Below are 12,326 nucleotides of genomic sequence, written 5' to 3'. Positions count from 1 at the left end.
GATCAAGGACCGCGGGGCCTCGGCCTCACACATTGGGGGGGTCTCGGCCTCGTAACTAGTTCAGGGCATTTGATATATGGGGTGTAGCAGAATCCCCAACTTGCTTGATGAATGAACTAAATTAAGAACTCCGCTAACACGATCGCATTTCATCGCACTAGTTAGAATGACAACTCGGCAGTCGAGGTCGCTCTGAGAGAGTGTTGGTCATACGCGATCGTTAGATGGAGTCGCTCGAGGGAGAGTTGTGGCAAGGGCATGCATCATATCATTCGTCATGCATGCACATTAATAAGATTAGTTAGGTGTTATGATTGATTGCTTTTCATTAAATTCATATTATAACTGATGCTTGTTACAACTTAAGACTAATAGCACCCACTGAGTTGATCACTCACTTCCACTCTGGGACGGTGTTTTAAAACACCAGCTAGACTCTTCAATAGCTGTAAGTAACGATGAGTTTGAGGAGCCGAGTAGGGCTGACATTGACGAGGAGGACGAGTTGTCCCACTTCCAGCTAATGGGCGGCCCCATCGGCTTAGTAGACGGATTTTGAATCGCTGAGTAATGAACTCAGCGCATTATTCTTTTGGACATGTTACTTTTTTGTGATTTTGTTGGGCAATGCCTTGTGCGACCTATTTTATATTATTTTGGACTTGTATATATTTGACCTCTTCCATTTCAGTAAACTAGTAGTGATTATGTTTTATGTTCCAAAAAATTTTATGCTGCGCATTTAAACCCGATTAAAAGAAAATTTGTAAAAATCAGTATAAGTGATACCCGAGAATTTGGGAGTCGAGTTTATGCCTGACTCCCAATTTTCAGGGCGTTACAGAGAGAGAGTTTAGGATCAGGTCAGGGTAGGGTGCGGCAGGTAGGGTTAGAGAGTCAGGTCGAGTCAGGTTTCTGATTAGGTTGAGTCTAACCGGATCAAGTCGGGTCGAGTTACTGGGTAACTTGAACTCGACTCAGTTTGAGTTCAGATTGGGTGAAGCCTACTCGATTCAGACCGACTCACCCATTCAATTTGGGTCGAGTCAGATCCGAATGAATTGGATGAGTTGAGTTAGCCGGATTGAGTCGTCCGGTGTCCATGTCTACCAGCGGCTCTATTGGATAGGTGAAAATGATGCATTTTTGGAATAGGTTATATCTAGAAAACTTTGAGAAATAACAAATTAAAAAAAAAAAAAAACTTTCCTTTTTAATAAAAGATATATTTTTAATTATTTTATTTTTTAAAATTATTTCATTTTATTAAAATTTTTGTTTTATATATATATATATATATATATATATATATATATATATATATATATATATTGTGACATTTCACCCTAGATATAGCACTCCCATGGGATTGCCAGCAATCTACTAATGCAGCCATCATTACCTTGAAATGGCTGCCATCCACCATAATGCAATCGAATCCCATGGAATGGGCCCGTCCAAACACGCCCTTGGATTTGGGCTCATGGTTCGGCAATCCCAGCTGTTCATATGATGACCCCCACTGTAGATGGCGGATAAGGATATCCGGAAAGCAATTTTGTGATTGGAATATTTCAATCTTTTGACTGATAATTTTGAGTATGGATGTCTCCTTAACCGTTCTCTCTATAGCAGTGGATTGAGTGGTTGGATCTTACCTGACAAGGTTTAAGTCCAACCCGTTGGACCATGGGTTATAGCCCACCAACGGGATAACTTCTTACTTGCTAAGTGCATGGGACATCTAACCTGTTCAATAGATTAGCCTCATAAAAAAGAACACTTTATGTAAAAATCAGCCTCATCCACTAATCAAGTGGGCCACACTTGTATTTTATTATTTATTAATGGTTATATATTGTTTTCTTATTGTGTGGCTCACATGATGATTAAATAGGATTGAATTTTTTGCATCAGGTGATCTTCACGGTGGGCTGACGTATTTGGAGAATTTGGATGTCGCAAACATTTAATGAGCCGGAAGTAATATATTGTTAGGCACTCACTACTCATTTACCCAGGCTATCCATTTGTTTTTCCAGCTTATTTTATGGCATAAGCCCAAAATTGAAGCATAAAAGGTCAGGTGAACCACACCATAGAAAATAGCGAGGATAATGACATCCATGGTTGAAATCTTCCTATGGCCCACAATAAATTTTCGTTGTCAAGGTCACTGGGAGGTCAATGAAGGCAAAACATGAATATCAATTTGATCCAAAACTTTTCCGGTTCATGTGATGTTGCCTACTTGAGCTTTGGATATACTTTTTTTTTTTTTAAATTATTTATTTATTTATTTTAATTTTTTTAACACATGAACACACGCCACCATACACTAAGGCTGTAGTGGGATTTCACCACCTATGGATGCTTAAACCCTTGACCAGGTGTTGAAACTCTTGGGAGTCTGCCATCGAACCAAAAGCAAAGAATGGAAGAGATGGCATAGATAAAACATATATATCAAGGGGGGCCTCACAGAATCTTCACCAATGGTGTTTTTCAATGTGTAAAATGATGTTTTTCTATGCATCCTATTTCTAAAAAGTGCTAAGAAATGAAAAGGCTATTTTCATTATAAGACATGTTTGGAACATGAGCTTAGGTGGGATAGAATTGCATTTGGTCCCATGCAAATTTCATTTGGAGAGGATGGATGAAATTATATTTGACCTTATACAAGATTTTTGATAGATTTTAAAATCTACTACACATGTGGACCCTACATTGATGCGTGTTTTATCCACGTGGTCCGTCTATATATGCCATTGACATATAACATTCTAGTTATATATGTGTACCAGCGACTAGCATTAGTTGTGAATATAATCTATTGATTACAATTCCATAGTCCACCTAACAAGGTTTCACTAAGTGCAACATTTAATTAATTTATTTATTTTAAAGAAAAAATCATAAGTATGGGAATTGGATGGCCAAAATACTATGGAATTTTCATGTGAGGATTTCAAAATTCAAATCAAGGATTCCAAAATCAATATAGACAAAATTTGAAAGCTGTCATGGGACGTGGATTGAAATGAATGTTAGATTAGACGTGATCTCTCCCAGCAATCTCTTTCTCAACCTCATAACAAGTAGGCCTCACCATGATATATGTGCTATATCCACGCCGTCCATTAATTTTTTCATATAATTTCAGGGCATGAACCAAAAGACGAGGCAAATCCAAAGCCCAAGTGAACCACACCACAAAAAACAGTGGGGATTGAATGCCTAGCCTATGTTGAAAACTTCTAAGGGTTACATAAATTTTGGATCCACCCCATTTTTTAGCTCATACCCTAAAATGATATAGCAAAATAAATGGATGGCTTGGATATAGCAAATATATCATAGTGGGGCCACAAAGTTTATGTGAGTCTTTTTTCAAAATATGTACACGTCAGCATCTTTGCTATTGTAAAGACTAAAACAGCTATCATTCCTTCCTATCTGACCATGTCAAAATCCTGCAATTTAAGGTATGTTTGTTTTAGAATAGCTCAATCTCATGTACACACCGTGCATGCTAGTGTTGAATGTAGTTATGAGATCCAAGCCATCCATCGCTAATTCCCACTATATAGATGTTCTAGTCCAGGAATTAGGTGGGTTTTCTAATTCGGTGAGCTGCACTTTTAACTCAATAAAATGAAAAAAGAAGAAGAAAATTCGATTAAGTTTTTAAGGTGTCCACTTATTTCTAACACTACGGCATATAATGACTAGACCAGCATGATTTTGGGTGAGCACATCTTCAAGGTCGGTCCCCCTTAAGAATTAGGTTGGTCTACTAATCAGTGAGCTGTACTTATAACTCAAAGAAAAGAAAAAAAAAATCAATAAAGTTTTTAAGCCATCCACCTATTTCTAACATTGCGGCTTACAATGGCTAGACCAGCTTGATTTTGGGTGAGAACATCTACAAGGCCGGACCCACTTAAGAATTAGGTTGGTCTAAGTGAGCTATACTTATAACTCAAAAGAAAAAAAGAAAAGAAGAAGAAGAAGAAGAAGAAAATTTGATGAAGTTTTTTAAATTGTCCACTTATTTCTAACATTACGACATATATTGACTTAACTACATAGCGGTGTACACGAGTTGAACCGAGTCGAGCTTGGCACAGCTCTACTCGGCTCGGCCACTAGCTAAACCCAGCTCGAACTTGGCTCGGCTCAGTCCTTGAGCCTGACTAGCCAGCTCGGCTCAGTTTGGTCAGCAGCTTGGGCCAATTTGAGCCGAGTTCGAGCCTACACAGTATTTTTATAAACATATGGAGTGCACTTTCAATTTCTTACTGTATGTAAAACAACAACAACTATTTACATGTATTTCATCAAACACCTTGTAGGCAACATCAAAATCAAGAAAAAAGAAAAGAGTATTTATCTCATATACATACTTTCTTTCCTACCATTCGATACTTCGTTGAGTCATTTCATCAAATACTTGGTGAGCAGCATCAATATCAAAGTAACAGAGTCACTAAACTGTTCGATCCAAGTTCAATTCGAGTTGAGGTTCGAGTTGAGCTCGAACTTGGTTTGAAATTTTTTCAAGCTCAAAAAATCAACTCGACTCGGCTCGAACTCAGTTTCCAATCAAACTTTTTCAAGTTGAGTAACCAGGCTAACTCAACTCATGTACAGACCTAATTTTGGATGAGCACATCTTCAAGGTCGGACCCATTTAAGAATTAAGTTGGTCTACTAATCAGTGAGCTAAACTCATAACTCAAAAAAAAAAGAAAAAAGAAAGAAAAAAGAAAAGAAAAAAATTTGATAATTTTTTTAAAACCATCCACTTATTTATAACATTGCAGTGTATAATGACTAGACTAGCTTGATTTTGGTGAGCACATCTTCAAAGTTAGACCCACTTAAGAATTAGGTCAGTCCACTAATTAGGTGAGCTACACCTGTATCTCATAAAAAAAATAAAATCAATAAAGTTTTTTAAGCCATTCACCTATTTCTAATATTATAGCATAGATTGACCCGACCAGCTTAATTTTGGGTGAGTACATCTTCAAGGTCAACCCACTTAATAGGGTCCTTGCCCTTGCTCCAGTGGTGGACTCTTAGGAGTTTCAACACCTGGTCAAGGGTTTGAGTGTCCATGGGTGGTGAAATCCCACTGCAGCGTGAGTGTGTGGCAGTGTGCGTGTGTTATTAAAAAAAAAAAAAAAAGAACAAAAAAAAGAAGAAGAAAAGGTCGGACCTACTTAATAGCTGGCTTCATATCATATCTGTCTACCAAGTTAGCTATATGTCATAGGTTGTAAATGATATCTCTTACGTGCATGAATTTACCAAATCACTCATTAATAATTATATGTTTTGGACCGTTTTGTAGAAAAGTCATTTAATGAGCGAATTCGAAGAATCTAAATTGACAAATGAAAAAAAGAATTATTGAAGCTGATACAGTAATTTTCAGGCACTAGGAATCAAAATAATAAAATAATATACTAATAGAATCGTTTATTAGATTCACCTCATCTTATACCAACAGTAAAAGCGCCACATGCGTGTCTACAGGCGCCAAGTATATATTAAAAAGATAAAAATGTCATTTCAAGTAAAGAGTCTTTACTTTTTATCGTATAGTGGGCGGCGCTAAATGGAGTCTAATCAGGTTGACAAGGCTTCCTGCTGGATGCAATCCACACCATCAATCGGGTCGGCGCCGATATAAAGTCCCTAATGGATGCATCTGGATGAATGATGACTTGTCATCCAACGGTCTTTCTGCCATTTGTTCAGAACATCCATACCATGAAAACAATAGGCCCCACCATAAAGATCACCTGGAAAATTAACTTGGTCCGTTCAATGAGTGGGCCATACCTTTACACCGAGTTAACCTATCCACTGTCCATTGATTCAAATGGTGTGATCCTTTCAATGAGTGGATCGAGTCAAATTTCCTGTTAGGTGATCTTTACGGCGGGGCCTACCTTTTTAACGGTATGGATTTCTTACCCAGTTGCCACATTGGCAGAAAAGGTCCGATTAGACAGCAATTTCACATACTTCCAGCTGTACGTTATCAGTTCCACTCCACACAAACAAATACCAACCTTTAAAAAATATTACCACTCACCACTAGACTAGTAAGTGGAGGGTTAATTATATTTTAATTATTCTAAACACTTGATAAGTGCAATGACTCAGTAAGGTGAGACAACAAGATCAGAGCCGTTCATCAGTTGATCTCCACCGATCAGACGTCTCATCTTGAAAATCAGGCTGAAATGATCATCGGGTGGGCCAGTGGGTACAAAATAAATGAACGGTTGAGAGAAGTCGGATGATCAAGGGATCAAATTCTACGATGCACCTGTACCCCAAATGATGGGCTGATCGGCCTGATCTTGGAGACATGGCATCCACACAATCTGGGCCGCCTGATGAGTGGATCTGATCTGATGCACGTGTTCCTCATTTCAAAGTGCACTCCAGGGAATGCATAAAAACTTCAGTTCCTATGCACGCCATTACATGCACTGATGACTAGATCCAATCCGTCCTTCAGATGGGCCCCATAATATTGATATCAAGGCCCAAAAGTCTGGCTACTTGATTCGCCGGGCAGGCCACAATTTAGGAAATCAATGGACGACTGTAAGTGGCCCACCTCGATTTGGTTGGCTTGATTTTACCCAAAGGAATTTACAAGGTGAAGACCTCATCCGTTAACCCATTCACGCGTTCTACACACGTGCTACCTTCGCACGTGCAGCATGCCACCAAGAAGCTGGATCTACACGCGTGTGGAATTAGCAAACACCATCACTGATAAACTACCAAAGGGTCTGCCACTTTAGCGAACATGCTTGAGAAATACTCTCCAAATCTTGTAGGATAAGCTTATACTAGAATCTGTATGTTGGACCCACAGTGATGAGTAAATGTCATCCAGTCCGTCCATCATGTGTTTCCCCTAATAATATCCATCGATCTAAAAAAATCAGGCCGATCCAATACTCAGATGGCCCACACCATGCACAATTAATGCCTGAGACCCATAAAATCACATGGTGTGGTCCACCTTGGCCTGGTTTCCAGGATCTCCTTTCATCCTGACAGGCACATCTTTTGAATTGATTGGATGTTATAAAAAAGACGGTGGGCCCCACACACAATACGTGAAGTTTTTAACGGCGGGTGTCCCCATCCCAACCGTTCCTTGTGGTGTGGCCCACCTGTCTTTTGGATCCGCATGATTTTTAGGATGCGCGGTGAATTTGAAGGAACACACCTTATTGGCTGAATGAGTGTGGGCCTTACATCACGGTGGGGCCCACAAACAAAATTGTAGAATGCCCTTATTCTGAGACGGTAATCTAACCGTTAAAAGTAATTATCAAGCGCTAATCTAAGTTTTAACTAACGATGGACGGCTATCAATCTAGCTTAAATAATGGGTGGGGATTTGACAATCATAACCCTTGGATTGGAGGAATTTTTATTGGACGGATGACAGTCGAAGGAACTTTGTTGACTTCTTCTGTAACAATCCATTTTCTTTAACAGACCATCATGATTGTCCGATCAGTGTGATTTTCAGAGCATGACCCATCTAAGGTGGGGCCCACCCTATGGTCGGTTCGGATCTTGTTTACATCTATGCATGTTTGAAAATGGAAGCACTTATGACTTCAGTGAGGAAAAGGAGACGAAACACATTAGACTAAGCCACTCAGAGGTGAGGTGACCCTTCTGAGTTGACTCGGACAGATTGCGTACTGAGTAAACTCTGTGGGGTCCACCGTGATTTATTTGTTTTATCCACTCCGTCCATCCATTTTATCAGATAATTTTTGACTTTGAGAGAAAAAATGAAGCATATAAAAATCTTAAGTGGACCACACCACAGGAAAAAGTGTGAATTGAACGTTTGCGGTTGAAAATTTCTCTGTGGCCATAGAAGTTTTGGATCAAGCTGATATTTATATTTCTCCTTCATCAATGTTTATTTGATCTTATGAACATGTTGGATGTTAAATAAACATCAATGAGAGCCCTAGGAAGCTTTCAACGGTGGAAATCATTATATCCCTCTGTTTCCTGTGGTGTGGTCCAGTTGATCTTTGGATATGATTCAATTTCGGATTCAACCCCAAAATGAGATGAAAAAACAGATGGACGGCGTGGATAAACCACATACATTCACAGTGGGCCCAGTGGATTTCGACTTGGCCGAGTCATGACTCGTCAGTCTGGGTTGCCGACTCTTAAAAGCTTGGGTTGGATGATCTGAACCGTTTATCTTTTGCCCGACATAGTATAAAAGGTTATGCTCCAACAATCAAGTTGGCATGATGATCCTGACCGTCTAATTGTAGATTTGAATATGGACCATTCATTTACCATAGCGACAGTAATCCAACCATGCATGCTCGGTTTAGATCAACCACCACCTACCGTCCCTTTTGGTGGGCCACCCCACCCTCCTCCCTTCACTCACAAGAGAGAATGTGGGAAAAGGGTGGGGAGAGGGAAAAAGCAATTGACTTTTAGATTTTCAAAGGTTGACATATGAGCTAAAGCTTTTTATCTTGAAAGCATCCCATGCTTTGAGGCCATTGGCTTTGTGGGGCCCACTCTGATACAATCAATGGCTCATGATAGCGTTTGGTCGAGTCAATGGCTACACAGACTCCTCGTTGTCTGCCTGTCTCCCCCTCCCACCTGGGCCATCATGAGACCATGCCCCACCTCACTACCCTCCCTTCTTCCCTTTTTCTTCAGCCTTTCTTTCCAAGGGAAGGCACACACCATAAAAAGTGGGGTGGGCCCCACATCTCCCATTGCGTGGTTTTGCAACATTTTAACTATGGTGGATGTCCCTTTCCACCTCCCATGTCGTGGGGCCCACACCCTCAGTGGACGGTGGGCCCCACACGGCAGGTTTCTACGAGTGCGTGCTTTGCGTCTGTTCTACACCCCAAAATCTCTCTCTCTCTCTCTCTCTCTCTCTCTCACTTTTACTAGGCCTCATGAAGCGTGCCCGAAAATGTATAGATGGAGTTGTCATGTGGGTTCCATAAATCAAGGGTCCAAAAGGCACTTGTGTCTGTGGAGGGCCCACCCATGAGGTGTATGTAGAATCCAAACCATGCAACTGGTGTGCCTTCTAATTTTGACTGTCCATTCTAAGAATCATCCTGACCAAGAACTCGGGTGGAACACACTGAGGAATTTAAAATCACCCATAAAATGCTATATATTCACGTGGTGTGGCCCACCTGAGTTTGGATTTTGCCTGGCATAACATCCTAGTGGGGCACACCGGATGAATGTGTTGGATGACATATATACAACACGGTGGACCCCACATTCCATCTGGAAGTTTCTGAGGTGTGGGTCACCCTCTATCCACATTGTTCTCTTTGGTGTGGGCCCTACCTGAGCTTTTTATCAGGATGGATTTTTGGATCTAGGACTGATGGGGGTCTAATGCACGGTTATGATTCCACGGACACATCATGGGTGGGCCCAAGCATTTGGACGTATGTGATCATTCCCAGCTTTTGAGTGCCCATTTCACAGCCCAGACCAATGAGATTAACATCATGGAGAAATGATCAGGTATTGCCCGATGCACCATAGTTTATCTCACAGCACCTTTCTTGCCTATGTGTCACATGAGTAGGTCATCCAAGCCGTTCAAAGGCTCCGTCTAATCATTAATCTCACATGACTGAAATATAAAGGCGATCCATTCGTCAGATGGGCCATCGTAATCAATTCAATGGAAAGACAATGGTCCTTTCCAACATACGGCTTCGGACTGTATGATTAGTGGATCACCCTGATTTTCAATCCAAGTAATTCTTGTGATGGCCCTAACATTTTTAACGGCTCTGATGGCTCAAAAATGCCAAAAATTACCAGGAAAACCGGTGCTTTACAGAAGGCTAATGCTACTAAGGGCTGTATCTGATCACTTTTCGGTCTTATAAAGCTTAATATCTTTGTCCTAATTAGAGCGGAATGCTACTTGCACAATGAAGAAGCGAAACACATGACATGCGGCACACGTGTAAGATCCGGACCGTTTATCATGTAGTTATCACTGCCTGTATTCACTGAATCAAAAATCATCCAAGTCCTCCTACCCTATGGACCACACATTAATTTTAAAAACGGACCGTACGCAATTCCTTCTAAACTGTCCAATTTCTTTGTACATGATCACTTACAAAGCTCTTTTTTTTTTTTCGTGTTAACTTATCATCTGTGAAGAACATCCGATCCGTCCACAATGTGGGGCAAACAACGGATATCACAGTGGTTGAAAATCAGAGAGGCCCACACATTAACTAGTTCACAAAGTAGAATCAATGGATGATCGATGGTATGACTAGATGTCCAGGTGTAGCGCGCCGGATGAATTGATTGATCAGATTTTCTGGTCGATTGATATTTATGGTGTGGCCCACCTTTTTCATGGATCAGATATCCTACACAATATAAACCTTAGTACGTGAAAGTTCACATGAAACGTTGTATATGCATTTGAAAGTGGACTTTTGTATTCTTTCACTTCAATTACATGACCATCGGCTTGTATTAGTGGGGCCCATGATTCAGTGATCGGGACCGTTGATCATATCTGTTCCATCCTGGATGGACCATGTTCTGGAAAAATGACCAATCGGACAGTATCAACCTCAGATTAGTGCAAATCAGGGATGTCAACGGTCCAGGTCTGGGTTGGTTTGGGCACACGCCCATATCAATGGGCCTGGTGTAAGTAGATGTTTAAGAGATTGGATGGCTATGATCTTTCTGTTGGGGGCTGATCTGTGGTCAAATATGGAGAGAGAGAGAGAGAGAGTTTTTGGTCACTCAAGCAATGACTTGACTGGTAACAAACTCCAACAAAAGGAGTCGGACCGGAATCGCCCACCACACCTGTTTTAAGACAGCAAAGCTCTTGGGGCCCACCATGTTTTATATTTTTAATCCACCCCGCCCATCAGGTTCTATCCTTGATTCTAAGCCCTTTGGGACAAAAATCATCCATGTCTACAAATCAGGTGGGCCAATTCAAAGGGAACAATGGTGATCAAATGCCAGCCATATGTTAGTTTGTGTAGCCACAATGGCGCGTTTATTTCATCAAAACCGTTAATCACGTGTAACTCATAAGGATGAAGAGAATATATAAAAATAAGCCTACAAAAAACTTTAGTGGGCCACACCACGTGAACTTAGAGGATTTTAGTAGAAATTTATGATCAGAGGTTTTTTGGGGCTGATCATTTGTGCTTACGATGAAAGTTAGGTATCTCACCTGATGGACAGTGTGGATTTTATATATACAACATGATGGGCCCCAGAGCTTGGGTGATTGACGCGCTGCACAGTCCTCGTCAACATGCCAAACATGCAATTTCTCAGGTGGAGAGATATCACATCCAGCCCCTTCTTTCTCGCCAATTTGTAAATTGTGTGGGACATCCCATCCGTCCAAAAGGTGGCTCACACTATGAGGATCGTGCATAGCTAAAACTAGGCTACCTCATCAGGTGGGCCACCCTATCATAATAATCGCACAACCAATGGTCTGAGTCAGGTCACATGCATGGGCCCACCTAATGAGTGGATTGTCTATTTTCATGGTAATCCCCTGTGGTGTGGTCCATCTTTTTCACGATTTGGATGTACTAGACGCATTACACATTGGCGGGAAACACTAGGCTTTAGGTGAAAAGGAAAATGAGAAAAACTGTGTGGGACCCACTGTGGTAGGGAAGTGGATTAGATGGTGGCCCAAACATCACTGATAGAGCTGAGCTGGGCAGAATTCGACCCATTCCAAATCGAACCGAAGGCCTAGATCGGTGCGGATCGAGTAGGACCACTCAGATCCAATCGTACATCGGATTGAGTTCTGATCATGGTCAATCCAGACTGATCCGGACCTATATATATATATATATATATATATATATATATATATATACACACACACACACACGCACACACTCACTATCCATCCTGAAACGAACGAACCTTAACCCCTCATTCTCTACCTGAAGGAGGTGCCACACTCATCCATCTCTCCTCCTTTCTCTCCCAATTTCCCTCGTTTTCTTCTTTCTCTCCTCATTTCTCTCTCAGTTTCCCACATCTCCTTCTTTCTCTCCTCTCTCTCTCTATCTTGATTTAGCCCTATCCGAATCTACGGGACAGACTCAACTCGATCTGACTCGATTAGGTTTTCCAGACTAAGTCGAACTCAGTTCATGTCAGGCCCGCAAGAATTCTAATCGGATTGAGTCAGCCCTACTGAACTCGGTCCC

This window comes from Magnolia sinica, chromosome 12, assembly GCF_029962835.1.
Source record: "Magnolia sinica isolate HGM2019 chromosome 12, MsV1, whole genome shotgun sequence".
Classification (NCBI taxonomy): domain Eukaryota; kingdom Viridiplantae; phylum Streptophyta; class Magnoliopsida; order Magnoliales; family Magnoliaceae; genus Magnolia; species Magnolia sinica.
Note: the sequence above shows the minus strand (reverse complement) of the source record.